The 15125-nt window shown below is 34.1% G+C and overlaps 1 protein-coding gene and 1 long non-coding RNA gene across 2 annotated transcripts in view; one reads left to right on the top strand and one right to left on the bottom strand.

The window, feature by feature from the left end:
* Nucleotides 1-15125, bottom strand: part of LOC148226567 (mannosyl-oligosaccharide alpha-1,2-mannosidase IA-like) — a 204890-nt gene that overhangs the window by 184337 nt on the left and 5428 nt on the right. The gene's annotated exons all lie outside the window — the stretch shown is intronic.
* The window catches only part of LOC148226568 (uncharacterized), a 6618-nt gene continuing 5428 nt past the window's right edge, over nt 13936-15125 (top strand). Inside the window, exon 1 of the long non-coding RNA XR_015812336.1 lies at nt 13936-15125. This exon is cut by the window's right edge and continues 1929 nt beyond it. This is a non-coding gene — a long non-coding RNA (uncharacterized LOC148226568).

Below are 15125 nucleotides of genomic sequence, written 5' to 3'. Positions count from 1 at the left end.
GGTTCGCCGGAAAAAGATTCACGTCGAATGAGGACTTCATCGCCGAAACAGACGCCTATTTTGAGGGCCTTCCGGAATCTTACTTTTTGAAAAGTTGGAAAAACGCTAGGCGAAGTGTATCGAGATAAAGGAAACTATGTTGAGAAATAAAAATTAATCAACCCAAAATAATGTGTTTTTCTATTGTTTTGTAAAGACTTGTTGACCTACTCTAGTAGCTGATTCTAATCAATCATTTTTGAAGAGAGTTCAAAAATGCTTTTCCTTTAAGTGCAATACGGTAGCTTACTTTGTAAGAAGTCATTGCCGGTATTTTTTTATCTGACATTTTTTACATTAAATGTTCAGATTTGTCAACGGATAAACAGATGTTGAGATAAACATTGTTCGTTTTATCGCGGCGTAAGAGTACGACCGCTGTTATCAATCTTTTTCAATATGGAGCGATTAATTTACGCGGTGAGCGCTTACAGCGAAACGTCGGCCAGCACTGACAAATGTTGGCAAACACTGATTTAAGAGCCAAGCGCGTATTTTTACGGATTTTCCCACTGCACCTGGTAAGCAGCCGAATGAATCGCCTCGTTTATTTATTGCCCGAACTTGCACGCTTTCAACCGAAGATAATATTAAGCGCGCTTCGAACGCGCTTCCATTCATCAGATTAAGAGGTCCTTTGTGTCGCGGAATGTGTTTGCGGCAATTGCGCATTAAATCGTTCCGATTCACACTGTACCACTTCGAGGGCACAAATCGAATTATCACCGCCGCGAAAGTCGCGGGGCGTGCGCAGCGTTGCTGACGCGTCGACAGCACACGAGCAATCTCCGACCCAATGATTTTTTCCCCTATCGTTGTCTAACGACGTAGGCGATTGTCACAAGTAATGCAATTAATCAATTAACCCCTTGATTAACTGCACTAAACGAGGATTAATAGATGACGAAGGAAGCGCGCGAATGTAGTGCGATTCTCTATTGCGAAACGCCAGTCCAAAAAAACTAAATTCGATCCATTTCGTGACGCAAATGATTAAATGCTAGATCGTATCGGGGCATGAAACGTGCAATTATTGTATTTCGACAGAACAACGACGTTCCGTATACTTTGGCAACATTCAAAACAGCGTAAAAAAAGCACAAAAGGTAACAATCTCGTCTCAATTATCGCCCGTTACGTTTATGACTTTATATGTGAAATTGCGGGGATGTATCGCACGCGTGTAAAGTTGCCCCAAAAGGGCAAATTCCTTCGGCCGACTCGATAACGGCACATGTTCCGAATTGAGCTAGGTGGTCGACTTGATTGAGGAACTTCTCAAGCAGAATTCGAATCGCCTACTTACTAGTTAATAATCTCAATACGAGAACTTTATATAACATTACCATCAGTGGCGTCCCGTGACTTTTAACCCTTTCCGCTCGTTTGGTGCGTGAGACGCACCAGTACTTGGGTCTATATTACTCGTCAGGCGCGTCAGACGCACCATTTCAATTAATGAAATATAACGTCGATTTTTGGGTATTTCCTGTGCATGTTTTGAATGGCGTTTTTGCAGTGTTGTAGACAAGAGTTTCAAGATTCATACCTTATCAAAAAAATATCATTTTTACCTGAATCAAGCCGGGGAGAGCTTATTTATCGGGATAAGTCGGGGTTTTTTTGATGACTAAATTTAACGGCAGATTTGCCGTAGCTTCTCCCAAAGGCAACAGTTGGCGATCGCCTTTCGGTTGACACGCGTCGGTGACGTTTTTATTACCTATTCTGTTTTCGACAGTTGCTCGGTTGTCCGTAATTTGTGTCTAAGTGAAACTATATATAGTGACTGATACTTTTGTTTAATTACTTATTTAGTAATTTTATTGTGAAGTTATTGTAAAGTTATTTTTTAAATATTATTGTGAAAAAATAGTGCTATGGCTAAATATAGTGATTGTGAAGATATGTTTTGTAATGATAGTGTATAATCATATATTGGGCGACAGTCAAATGGGCGACAGACAAACGGGCGATGGTCTTTTGGGCGATACAATAATAATGCATTACAAATAAATGTGATGCAAATCATGATCTTATAATTAATTAAATAATTAATGTAATTAAATACATACGAAAATATAAGTAATATTTTTTAGAAAAGAATTAAAAGATGAAAACATTATTCGGTCTAAACAAAATATAATATACCTACATAAGATATATGTATATGTATATTTACTTATCATTTGTGCATATTTAATCATAAAATTAATCACTTAAACAGTTTGATTCTTTTATTTAAGAATTTAAGAGAGTTACCCGATATCATAAAACACTAGATAGGATTGTTATATATAAATATAATAACACAGAACTAGCGCTGATAAGTGTTTATCGTGGATTTCGCCCTTTACGCGATTTTTTTATATTTTGAGACTTTTAAATTACTGTGAGAACAATCTTATGGAATTTCCAAAAATCGCATACTTTACCGTAATCTATTTTAAACTGGATAGGGTAGTTATATATAAATATAATAACCCAGAACTAGCGCTGATAAGTGCTTATCGCAGATTTTACCCTTTACGCGATATTTTTTAATATTTTGAGAATTTTAAATTACTGTGAGAACAAACTTTTGGAATTTCCAATATAATTTTTCGTTTTAACCCTTTATAGGACACATATTTTTGTTTTATTTACATTTTTTAAAAATGAATTAATATCTTATTTGTCGTTTTAGGCTGCAATATTCTAAATTAAGTCAACTTTATATTGAATGGTAAACTGACCTAGCAATGTACGTTATCACGGGTGCTCTTGTAACATTAGGTTCATTATTAAAAAAAAAACATAGGAAAAATAAACCTTAATTTTGGTGGTATATACATGTACCACTTTGTTCAAGGTGTCCTATAAATAGTTAATGTATATTTTATTAATATTTACAATAAAGCAAGGCGTGCAAGTTTTTTTTAATTTCTGTCGCCCAATAAACCATCGCCCAATTGACCGTCGTCGTCGTATAAAATTACAAACAAATACATATTTACCATACAGCTATTCATTAATAAAAGTTTTGTCTATTTTTAATTAAGAAATATAAAAAATAATATGACACTAACTGCAACGTTCCATTTGCCCTTCGATGAGGCGATGAGACTAATATTAGTTTATATAAATATAGATATCTTGTGGGTTTCTTTAATTATGGAAAAAACGTACAATTTGTAATTCTGGGAGCGATGTAAGCTGGCTTCGTTCGCAGGTAGATATATCTAAACCTAAAACCGAGCGGCATATTGTTATTTGTGTATATTTATGGTTTAAACATTTTTCGGTCCCATAAATATTTTAAAAAGGGTCGTCACCCTATTGTGTTAATTTATTGTTATGGATTGCCAACCAATGGTACTTGAGAGAACCAAAAAAAATTAAAATGTAATTTAAAGAAATGCAAGTATTCGTTCTGATTTCTTCGTTTTTGATATTAGTTTATTCATAGTTATGCTCTACATATATCATTTAAATTTTTAAAAAGAATTTAACATTTTTCATTTTTCCCGAGCTGGCGACATACCTAGTACGAAAACGATTACGAGTGCAAAGGGTTAAAACAGGAGACTAGGCGTGGAAAAAAATTCAGTCCACAAATAAGATATGACGAATTTGACATTTACGTTAATTTTTTTATATATCATTCTTCTATATTTCATACATACATTTATTTATTTTAAATCTTCCGTTGTAACCTGACAGACATAAGTCCAATGCGTTACAATGGAATAAATCTGTACCAACTGAGTGAGTCAATCAGACATAATCTACAATACCTGCAAGTAAGATTACCAGACAAAGTCTAAAGTCATAAAGAAAAGTTATGAAAAAATGAATTAGCCTCTAACACCATAAATAAATAGTACGATTAAATTAACTTATGATAATATTATTGAATAAATTGAAACTAATTACATGAATTTTCAAAATAATTTATTTATATGCGAGGGCATTCCTCCTTCTATCGCTTTTTTGAATTTTTTGAATCGAATAAATTTGTTCGATTTTGTATTTTTTAAGTAAATCTTTTTCTATCGACAATAGTAATGCCTGCACTACACTCTCTGAAAGTTGTCTGAACCGAAGTTACAACTGAAGTTAGCCGAGATCTACGACTTCGAGTAAGCAACCACACTGTCGCAAATTTCATATGCCCGCGCGCTTCGCGGCGTGAATGTCCGGACGGCGGCTGCTGTCACGTACAGTTGGCATATATGCGCGCGATCGAAAAATGTGCCAAATAATCGCAATTTTTAAATTGTCATATTATTAAAATTACGCTACTGATAATTATAAAAGTTTGTGTAGGCACTCACCAATACAACATCAGTGAAAACTTTTCGGTCGTAAATATTCAATTTACGCAAAATCTTTGTCGGCTTTTGCAAAATGCCATAAGGCATAAAAATGATATTTCAGAATACGAACACCATATGTGTGACTATCCCAGAATTTGTCGCCATCGATTTTAAATGGGAATTTGTTATGGTGTAACATTTATATAAACCGAAATCTAGGTAAGTACATAAGGATATTCGAAACGATTTGTACCACTAATTATTTTTTAATTATTTAATTTTATATGAAAAAAATAGAATAACGATATATGTTAGAAGAATATACTAGCAAAAATATAATTAATCCCTTTTGGTGCCCTAAAATATTCAAAGATGTCAGTAAGAGTCTGTTTAAGACCCCGATAAGCATGTGGTATTATAACTTGATCACGTGACCACGATGCAGCGCTCAATGTGCGTGTTAACCATAGGACGCCTACGCGCATACTGAAATTGAACCGAGCTACTCGTTCTATCTCAGTTTGCGAAAAACCATATCATCATCTCTCTCACTCTCGTCACTGAACACGCGAGAGAGCGAAAGGGGAAGTATCTCACCGCTCGCGCTCGAAAGAGCAGCTCCGACTTCGGTCCCTTTGACTCGGAAATAATGCCGACAATGTTCGGAAGCGCTCGAAGCTGTCCAAGTCGACTGAATTACCCCCACTTTACCTCCTATTTTCGATAACCTCGGACAATTTCTGAGAGATTTTAGAGCGGCAGAACTGAACTCCATCGAAATAGCCCCGAAGTAACCCACTATATTCTCCGTCCTTGGCCAGTCTTGGCCAACTTCCAGAGAGTGTAGTGCAGGCATGAAAGTGAAGATTATGCCGTGTTTTGGCTTTATGAAAATTGCTGATAGGCAAAAACTAATGCTATTCCATATACCTTTATCTATTTCGAACTGAATACAAGGCCAACAAAAAAGTTTATTGTTCGATTTACATGCAGTGAGAAACGAATTATAATAATCGGTTTTGAAGTGACAAGTATAATTTTTCATTTTCTTGCCAACAGAATTATCCGGAGTAGGTCTACTATTTTTAATAACATCTTATTTGTCTTCAAAACTTAAACTTTCGAATGAATTGTCGAAGAATCGATCGAGAATGCAACATTTCAAGGGCTCGTTATTTGTTTCCGTGCACTCCGCTGTAATTTGTTCTAAAGCAGCGTACGCCACACCTTCCACGTTTTATCCAAAAAACACACACACTAAACTAATACAATTCTATATGGGAGTTTTCTGATTGATTGATAAATATAAAAACTATAGTCATGATTTTAATTTATATAAATTTGTTCAAAATATAAATAGAAGTAATGATAAGTATATCGAACGTATATCCGTATCGTGTGCTTTAGAGCTAATAGTAGAGGCGCAAAGCTAAATTTGTCATCTTTCTCAATTATGAATGATTAAATGAATACTGACTGTGTTAAAGCAAATAGTCTGATGACGGTACGCCACTTATAACCATAAATTATATAAACTCATCTAAAAAGACTCGAGCTGAATAGGCAAATCTACAATCAATTCATAAGCAACCAAAGCAGCGAAGTTAAAATATTAAATAAGTAGGAAAAAGCGAGGTTTTGTGGGGTAGGATGGGGTTTTGTTACATTGGCATTATAGAAAGCATTGCAGATGCGAGTGTTTCATGCACGAGTATATATCTGTATATGTAAATACATTTTATTTTTGTTCACTGAGAGAATATTATTAAATTGTATACATGTATATATTACATACATATGTATTGAATGCCGTCTTTCAGCAGACTTTTAAGTCAGTGAACAAAGATGTAAATAACCCATGTCAAGCTTTTTGCATACTGTTCCCCATTCTCTCAATGCTGAGCTGGCAAATATAAAGCGAAATATATGCAAGCAAAGATAGCTTTCACGGTAATTAAACGTGCGTTACAATCGGTCGTCTTACATGAATTGTATACCGTATACGTAAATTCTAAACTGACAGCTTTATTTCTAATTCGATCAGTTTATACATCTAAATTATGGAAACGTTTTTCTGCCCACATAAAATAAAACACTGCCCCACAATTCGGGTCGAATTCTCCCACTTGTATTAAAATATTCAGGTGAAATGGAAGAACACTTCATTAGCGGCGTTTAACCGCGGCCTAAATGGAAAAGTTTTACCCCTCAATTAATCCCCCCGTTGAAATATACTCCACGAAGCATTTTAAATATTCCGACTAATTATTCATCCCGCATATAGCGCGAGACGTACTTTTGATCTTGGATAAATAACAAAAAATATATATAACGTTTAAGTGACGTCATAACGATGCGTATACGAATCAAAATTCAACGAACGGTATAATGGAGGAGCGTAATTAAGGCCGGCGCTGACCTTAAACGTTTCTGACCCTATGTACCCAAAGACGATTTGCATACATGACTCACACACAAACTTCCGTGCGAACTTATCCGATTAGTTTACACACCTGTCGAATTCTTGTTGGCTTTTTTGCGCAATATTAAACGTGTTTAAATTTCGATAAATGCGAGTTTTTGCAGTAATTGAATACATTATCATAATATGAAAGGGATTAATCTTTTTTACGTATTGTTTTACATTTATGAAATGAGCACGATTCGGTTATCGTTCACTAGATCTAGGGCTTATAAATATATGCTATAGTACAAATTAAGTGGACCACTGGCAACACTGTAACATAGCGGCAGCGAGAGCAAACACTCACTTGTCGACCATGTGGGGTACGAGGGCCGGTAGCGCTTCGTCTGCCGGCCTCATAACATTCATAATCAAACATGTAACTATTAAACGGTAATAAAATTTGTGTCTCAATTTCGCCCGACGTAAACAATGCAAGTACCCAAATTCCAAGTAATATCGTTACGCAAAAGCGTTCTTATAAAAAAGTATCAATGTTTTTTATTTGTTGTTTCCGCCCCAAATCGTTGCATTGGCCAATTACTCGAGAGTGATGCTTGCACTACACTCTCTGTAAGTCGTCCGAATCGAAGTTCAACTGCAGTCGGCCAAGGTCACCGACTTCCGAGTAGCGGCCACACTGCCACAAATTTCATATGCCGTCCGGACGGCGGGCGTGAATGACGAACACGAAAAATGTGCCAAATAATCGCAATTTTTAAATTTTCATATTATTAAAATTACGCTACTGATAATTATAAAAGTTTGTGTGGGCACTTACCAATACAATATCAGTGAAAATTATATAATATCAGTTTCGGTCGTAAATATTCAATTTACGCAAAATCTTTGTCGGCTTTTGCAAAATGTCATAAGGCATAAAAATGATATTTCAGAATACGAGCACCACATCTGTGACTATCTTGGAATTTGTCGCCATCGATTCTAAATAAGAATTCGTTATGGTGTGACATTTATATAAACTGATCTAGGAAAATACATAAGGATATTCGAAACGATTTTTTTTTTAACAAAATCAAGTACCACTAATTATTTTTAAATTATTTAATTTTATATGAAAAAAATATAATAACGATATATGTTAGAAGAATATACTATTAAAAATATAATTAATGCCTTTTAGTGTCCTAAAATATTCAAAGATGTCAGTAAGAGTCTGTTGAAGTCCCCGATAAGCATGTGGTATTGTAACTTGAGAACACGTGACCACGATGCAGCGCTCGACGTGCGTGTTAACCATAGGGCGCCTACTGAGTATGCGCATACTGAAATTGAACCGAGCTACTCGTTCTATCTCAGTCTCGTGCTCGTCACTTAATACGCGAGAGAGCGAAAGGGGAAGTATCTTACCGCTCGCGCTCGAAAGAGCAGCTCCGACTTCGGTTTCTTTGACTTTGGTCCGTTTGCCGACAATGTTCGGAAGCGCTCGAAGCTCGCCAAGTCGACTGAATTACCCCCACTTTACCTCCCGTTCTCGGTAACCTCGGGCAACTTCCGAGAGATTTTAGACCGAGTTCGACCGAAGTAACCCACTATATTCTCCGTCCTTGGCCAATCTTGGCGAACTTCCAGAGAGTGTAGTGCAGGCATAAGAAAGAGTTAATCACCTCCCCTATCTCAAAAAGAGTATATTTATATATAAGCTCGAACATAGCGTGCTTACGATACTTCCATTCAGATTATACTGCCGGAGACTGGATGGCCGAGGAAGCAGTCGCTCTCCTCTTTACATTAATCCAATAATTCAACCCAATCTTTGGAGAAGACAAAATTGTAGACAACACAATAAAATAAACGTGCGACCGCAGAGTTCACACACAATCAACGGTGGCAAAACACCTGCAACATCTTGGATTGATTTACAAGTACAATGTGTGGATGCCTTATGATTTCTCGCATATACGATGTTTTAAAACACCTCAATCTCCAGACTTCGTTAGTTATTGCTTCATATGTTTAAATCACCGCAAATCTATTTATAATAGATGGAGGAAAAACTAAAGAGTGGGAATTGCGTTATTTTCTTCAGAACCAATTTTATTTTGTAAAAAGATATAATTTAAAACGGAAACTATGTAAATTATGTAGCATATCAATGTATATAATTATAATTTTTCTTTTAAAAATAGATTACTTATGCAATAATTAATAAAGATAACTACTACTATACACACTTTATGAAACAATGAGTCGAAAGCAGCGTAATTTTTTTTTAAATATTTATTAAAAATGAATATATCTAAAATAAATAATAAAAAAATTGGCTCAAGAAAATGCGTAAAAAGTAAAAATGAGCATTAATTTTGCAGCATGCTTTAAAGCTCGCACATAACTGTCGGTTAACGACACTGAAATGAGGAAATTATGTGGTTTATGCGATGAGAATATCCGCTTCTGCAGCTGATGTCCGCCAAGATCCTTCGCTCGTCTCCCTTCAACTGCGTCTACGGAGACGAGATAGTCTCTTTCCAGCCAAGAGGGACTTGCACGTCAGCGGCAAGACGGCGAAGATGACTAACGTCTCGACAATGTAACTCGGGTCGGGATTGTGACGTTATGAGGCTCTGCCGAGAATAGATGTCCCATCTTAACCCGACTTGGCGTCTCTTAATGCTACCGACTGGAACAAATGTGGCAGACTGGGATTATGGAAGGCATTTTCCAAGCTCATTTCGGTGGCAAAGTGCAAGGTATAAATTTCGACGTGCAACAAATTGTTACTTATTCATTAGGCGGCGGTGGTATTACGAAATTATTATAAAAAAGGATTCTATCTAATTAATTTGAATCAAATAAGTAAAGGAAAGAAAATGTCGAAGATCTCCACGATGCGCCGTCTAATAGTCGGTTTTGTGTGTTCATTAAAATAGTATACGGTTTTCCTACCACGATTCTATGATCTCATTGAAATTATAAATCTTTGATGAAGCGTAATTAATAGCTAAATATTTAATTGAATAATAAAGAAAACGTTTTGAGGGAATATTAATAGTAATAGAGAAAACATTTGTGGTTCATATTTTCATATTTGTATTAAACGGTATATAATAATATAAACATATAAATATGGAATAAATATCAATTAAAAATTTTTTGAGTATTAAACAGTAGAGGGCAGACATCCAGCGTTTTCGCCGATCTGGACAAAAATTATTTTTGGAGCCTTTTATTTATTATTATTTAAAAAAATGATTTTTGTAGGTTTTTTAAAAAGTATAAACCTTATTTTATAAAAAAAAGAACATGTATACAAAAAATACAATTTGTTTTTCAACATTTAATTTTAAAAAAGCAAGAGGCAATATATTTTTAAAATCAATGAAATCATATAAACACAAAACTAATGAAAAAAGTTAAAAAATTAATATCTAGTTAAAAATTTGGTTTCAAAAGAGTACAATAGACCAGGCATGGCGAACCTAGGGCACGCGTGCCCGAGGTGGCACGTTTGAGAATTTGGATTGCACGCGAACGATTTCCAAGTTCAAAAATATTTTTTAATTTGAAATTTAAAAAATTAAAATCTTGATTAAATAACCTGTGAATTATTAATTTATTTCATTTTATTAATTATCAAATGTTTTCTAAGATAAACGACAATCGTTTTAAAAAAATAATTAATTATTTATTTTTTCTATCTTGGTAATTTTTTTACTCCTTGGGCACGCCACACAATCGAGGAATAATATTTGAGGATTTTTGGCACGCGAACCCAAAAAGGTTCGCCATGCCTGCAATAGACAATATTAAAAAAATGTAGTAATTAAGCAAAAAATTAATATAAAAAAAATAATCGCTAAAAATATAAAAAAAAATAATAAAAAAAAAAAATTTTAAAGTTAGAAGCTAATAACAATAATTAAAATATAGTATTTATTTAAAAATTTGGTTTTAAAAAAACACTTGACAATAATAATGAAAAAGATTTTTAATCGAAAAATTTTCGTCTCACTTTTTTCTCTGAAAATCTCGTACGACACGTTTTTATTCTTTACACAATTTTTGTTACCCCTGAAAAAACCCAAGTCTTCCCCCTCCCTGGATCTAGGCCTGGTAGAAGGGGGAAGACTGAATCACGCTCGAAGCGATTGTTGACGTCAGTAAGAGTTCAGTATTATATTATACATCAACTCAAGCAACTAGTTGAAAAAAATGTGTTGCCAAAAAATAATGGTCAATGAAGAGATCGAGGCAGATCTCAAGCTAGATGGATAAAATATATAAGCAAAGTATCCAGAGCGCATGTACATTCAATGAAAGTATTGCTCAAAGAAAAACACTCCCTCTTAAAATAATTTAATCAAAGCAAGCCTCGGAATTAACGCGATCCTCGCCCCGTTTCGCGGTATGTAAATCCACTCCCATTATCAAGCAGCTACCCTCTCTTGTCTCTCGACAAAAACCATTTTTTGATAGCGACTAAATGAATTACGAAGATTTACCAAAGAATTTATGGTAATCATATTTGAGACAGGGAACCCAAATTTTTCCGCAGAAAGAAAATAACTCGACCATTACGACGACTTTTGCCACTCGACGAAGTACATACATAAATTACTGGTTTTCAGCGGCCGCGACGCAATTTACTCTTGTTTAATCAACTTTTGTGCCCTTAGAAAACGACGCTTTTTACTCTCGGCAAATATTTGGAATGCCTCGATATATCCATATTTACGGTAAAAATGATAACGGCTCTTTCGAGTCGGAATAAGTCGATCGTCTCGAGGACGGTATAAATAGGGATTCGAAAATTTTGTTTTCTTCGCCCGACTTTACTTTAAAAGACTTAAAAAGTTACCCAAGTTGTTTACGCCGCGTTTAGTTTAGAATTCTACTCGCTAATTTCGTCACCGACACCAAAAAAGTCGAAACAAGTTTAACGACGAGTTGTTGAGGTGAAATTAACGAGTACGCGATTAGTATAGTCGGCGATAAATTACTTTAATGCCATTGTTAAAATACATTCATAAAAGTGTTATATTACAATCGTAAAGAAATACATTTAACATCATAATATATGCTATAAAATAAAATATGCACATTAGTAGTGTACAGTGTTTTACCATTCGGCGTGAGAAAATGATGCATTTTTGCAAGACGTAAAATTCGATTAATGTCACTTTCACGAGAAGAGAACGGAAGCACAGAGCACGCTTAAGAGATATCGAATTAGCCTTTTATATTTAAAAAGAAAAAACGTTAAACGTAATTAGTTTTAGAACTTTCATTAGTTTAGGTTTTGGTTTAAACAGAAAATGGATGTTTCGAAACTATCAAATAGAGTTTCATAGACATTTCAGAGCAGCATATAATTTCACTAGCGTCTATCAGTTAAATTATATTTTCGCTATTAAAAATATATATCTACTGGTGAAAATGTGAAAATATAACTTCACTGAAAATTACACATTTACTGTATCATTTATACATCGCACGTGAATAAATAATAAGTACGTAAATGTATATGAAAAAGTTGAAATCATAATTTTACTAGCGCCTGCCAGATAAAATATATTTTCACTGGTAAAAATATATGTATGTACTACCGGTGAAAATGTATTCAGATATAATTATACTAAAATGACATATTTAAAAAAATATTTCCTGCAATAACCCGAGAATTTCTGATTGAGAATCAAGGACCTCATTTCAATATTTTCAAGGAAGGGGGGGGGGGTGCAAAAGTTAGCTAGTTATTGGTCGTATTTTTAATATTTCCTTTTTATTAAATCTTATTAGATTCATAGTATTTCATTAAATGACATTCATTTTTCTGGCCAAATTCAAGGGAGGGGCAACTGGCCGGCAATGTCATGCGATTTAACACCATTGGAGCACTTAAAATCCAACATCCACCAAGTTATAGCCGAGATACCGCTCGAAATGTACGAAAAAGTCATCAAAAATTACATCGAAAAAATCGATTGTTACAAAAGGTTAATATTATTGATATTATTTTAACAAATGTTCGAATAATAAAATAAATTTGTGTTTTTTTTTAAAGTTCGGTAACCACCTTTATATATTATATCCTTCAACATGTACAATGCAAAAATTTATTGAAAAACTGAAGGACTACTTGATTAAAAAAAAACATTCAGCGTAATTATTCCTCACGACGTTATTGACCAATAATAGAACACAAAATAATAAATATATGACAATTGATTCGTCAACATCAATTTCACGATTTGGAATTTAATGCTCTCAAAATATATTGACTAAATTTGATTCGAATTAAAAGCAGTAATTTAATTTATTTAAAGAAAATAATTACGTAAATGTAATTTATACGTCAAGGTTTAGAGCGGTTGATACACTGTTCAAAAAATTTATTTCAAAATCCATCGATGGATTTAACAATTCCATGTAAAATGGTTAGGAATTATTGAATCTTTTTACCCTAATATATTGATAGAAGTATCTGAGTAACTAATGAAATAAAATACTGGAAATATTATTAGCAAGTAATTTAAAATGGCTTAAAAAAATAGAAAATATATTGGGCATGACATACATGGCTTTGGACTTTTAAAGGTTAAAAACCGATCATTTTATTGGTTGCGGTAGAAATAGGTATAAATGAAGTGTCAAGCAATGAAAAAAAATTCTCTCATACAACAAAATGGATATTGAAATCGCGTAAGACACCCAGTATTGCACAATAACCCCAAGCTTTCAAAAGCCATTAAATAGCAACCATCATGACACGCGTCAGAGACAATTCTTTCGATCAAATACAAATTAGTTTAATGATCGACATAATAGTCAAATCTGGAGCCGCTTTCTCTAACGTATGTTTCCGTAGATAACAATTGATATAAATCGAACGATTGATATAAAAAATAACAGAACTGACTCACAGGAGCAGATCATATAAAGAGATCATATAAAAATCACCACTGGCAAGCGACGAGAAAAACATCGAATACATCTGGACGAATGCTTGTCACCCGACACGCCCGCGAAGATTCTCGAACTTCCAAGACTTGCCATTTAAACTACACCACCTGATACCGACATATGGATTATATATATATCTGCAAATATACTTACCAGCTATTTTGGCGTCTATGTGGTTGCAGAGTCACACTATTCGACCGCAAAATTAGATTTTTTTTTACTTTTTTGACTGAAATCTACAAAGCTTACACTGGAAGTAAAATGAAATTAAAATCTTAAAAATCGTGTATTAAACAATGAAATGTATGAGATAACTTAAATTATTCCTTTACTTTAATAATCTGAATTTTGAAATAGCATAGTTACTAGATATTTTTAAATAATAAAGAGCATACTATAATCTAAAATCGAGATACATAGTCACATTAGAAATAAAATAACATGGTACTGTTACGTTTAAGAACAATATAGTAAAGTTTTATTAAAAATCTCCTGCGCAGTAAATAATACTAAAGTTAGTGATCCCAAAAAAATACTTTTTAATATTAATTAGTTAGTTTTTTTTACTTTCAATTGGCAATGAAACCCGTAGCCTTGTGTTAGTGCGCTAAAAAACAGTGGCTCTATTCAGCGGTATCAGAACTTTTTGCTCACGATTAAAATAATTAAAACCAATTGGCTTAGCGAACCTCCGGTCAATATTAAAATGAAACAGGAAATTTGCCTAACTGAGCTTCGTTTTATTTTTAAGTCCTTGGACACTATTCAGTAAAAAATTCACTATCAGCTTATCGATGTAAATGTAAAATATGATATCACAGTGACATAATATCTAATACCAACACGTCGTATGTGGACCGTCAAAATTTGCGCGAGTAATTTCGCGTAACATACGGAAGTTCTCGATAAGTGTTTTTTTCCGTTCCAAATACGAACTCGCTTCGATATGTATAAAATGTTGTTCGCCCGAAAAATCTGAAAACTATTTTGCATATTAAACGAGAGGCGAAATGTAATTTCAAACGGAGGTGACTTTGTACTGGTAGGATAATCTTGAATTGTCTTCTTTGAAGAGTTTTCATGTAAAACTTTTTTTACAATTACAAAGGAGTCGGTGGTTTACGACCGACTCGGTTTCCTTTCCTTTCTGGCCTGTCTTCCGACTGTAATTTTATTCTGGTTCGTTATCGCGCTTCCGAACATACAGAAAATCTAGTTTGTTTAGAATGGAAGTCGTATCGTTAGTAATAACGTAAAATATGTGTCCGGCAACACTTGACCTGGCATGTTCCAGTGCAAAACTTTTACGCATGAAAAAAGAATGCTTCATATTTAACGTCAAGTCAAATCTCAGAATGGAATATGTATAAAAATGTCGACATCACAATAGTTGACGATGA

The sequence above is a fragment of the Plectrocnemia conspersa genome, unplaced genomic scaffold, assembly GCF_051122295.1.
Source record: "Plectrocnemia conspersa isolate PC_06_02 unplaced genomic scaffold, ASM5112229v1 ptg000014l, whole genome shotgun sequence".
Lineage (NCBI taxonomy): Eukaryota > Metazoa > Arthropoda > Insecta > Trichoptera > Polycentropodidae > Plectrocnemia > Plectrocnemia conspersa.
The sequence above is the reverse complement of the archived record's forward strand: the minus strand, read 5'-3'. Positions and strand labels throughout refer to the sequence as shown.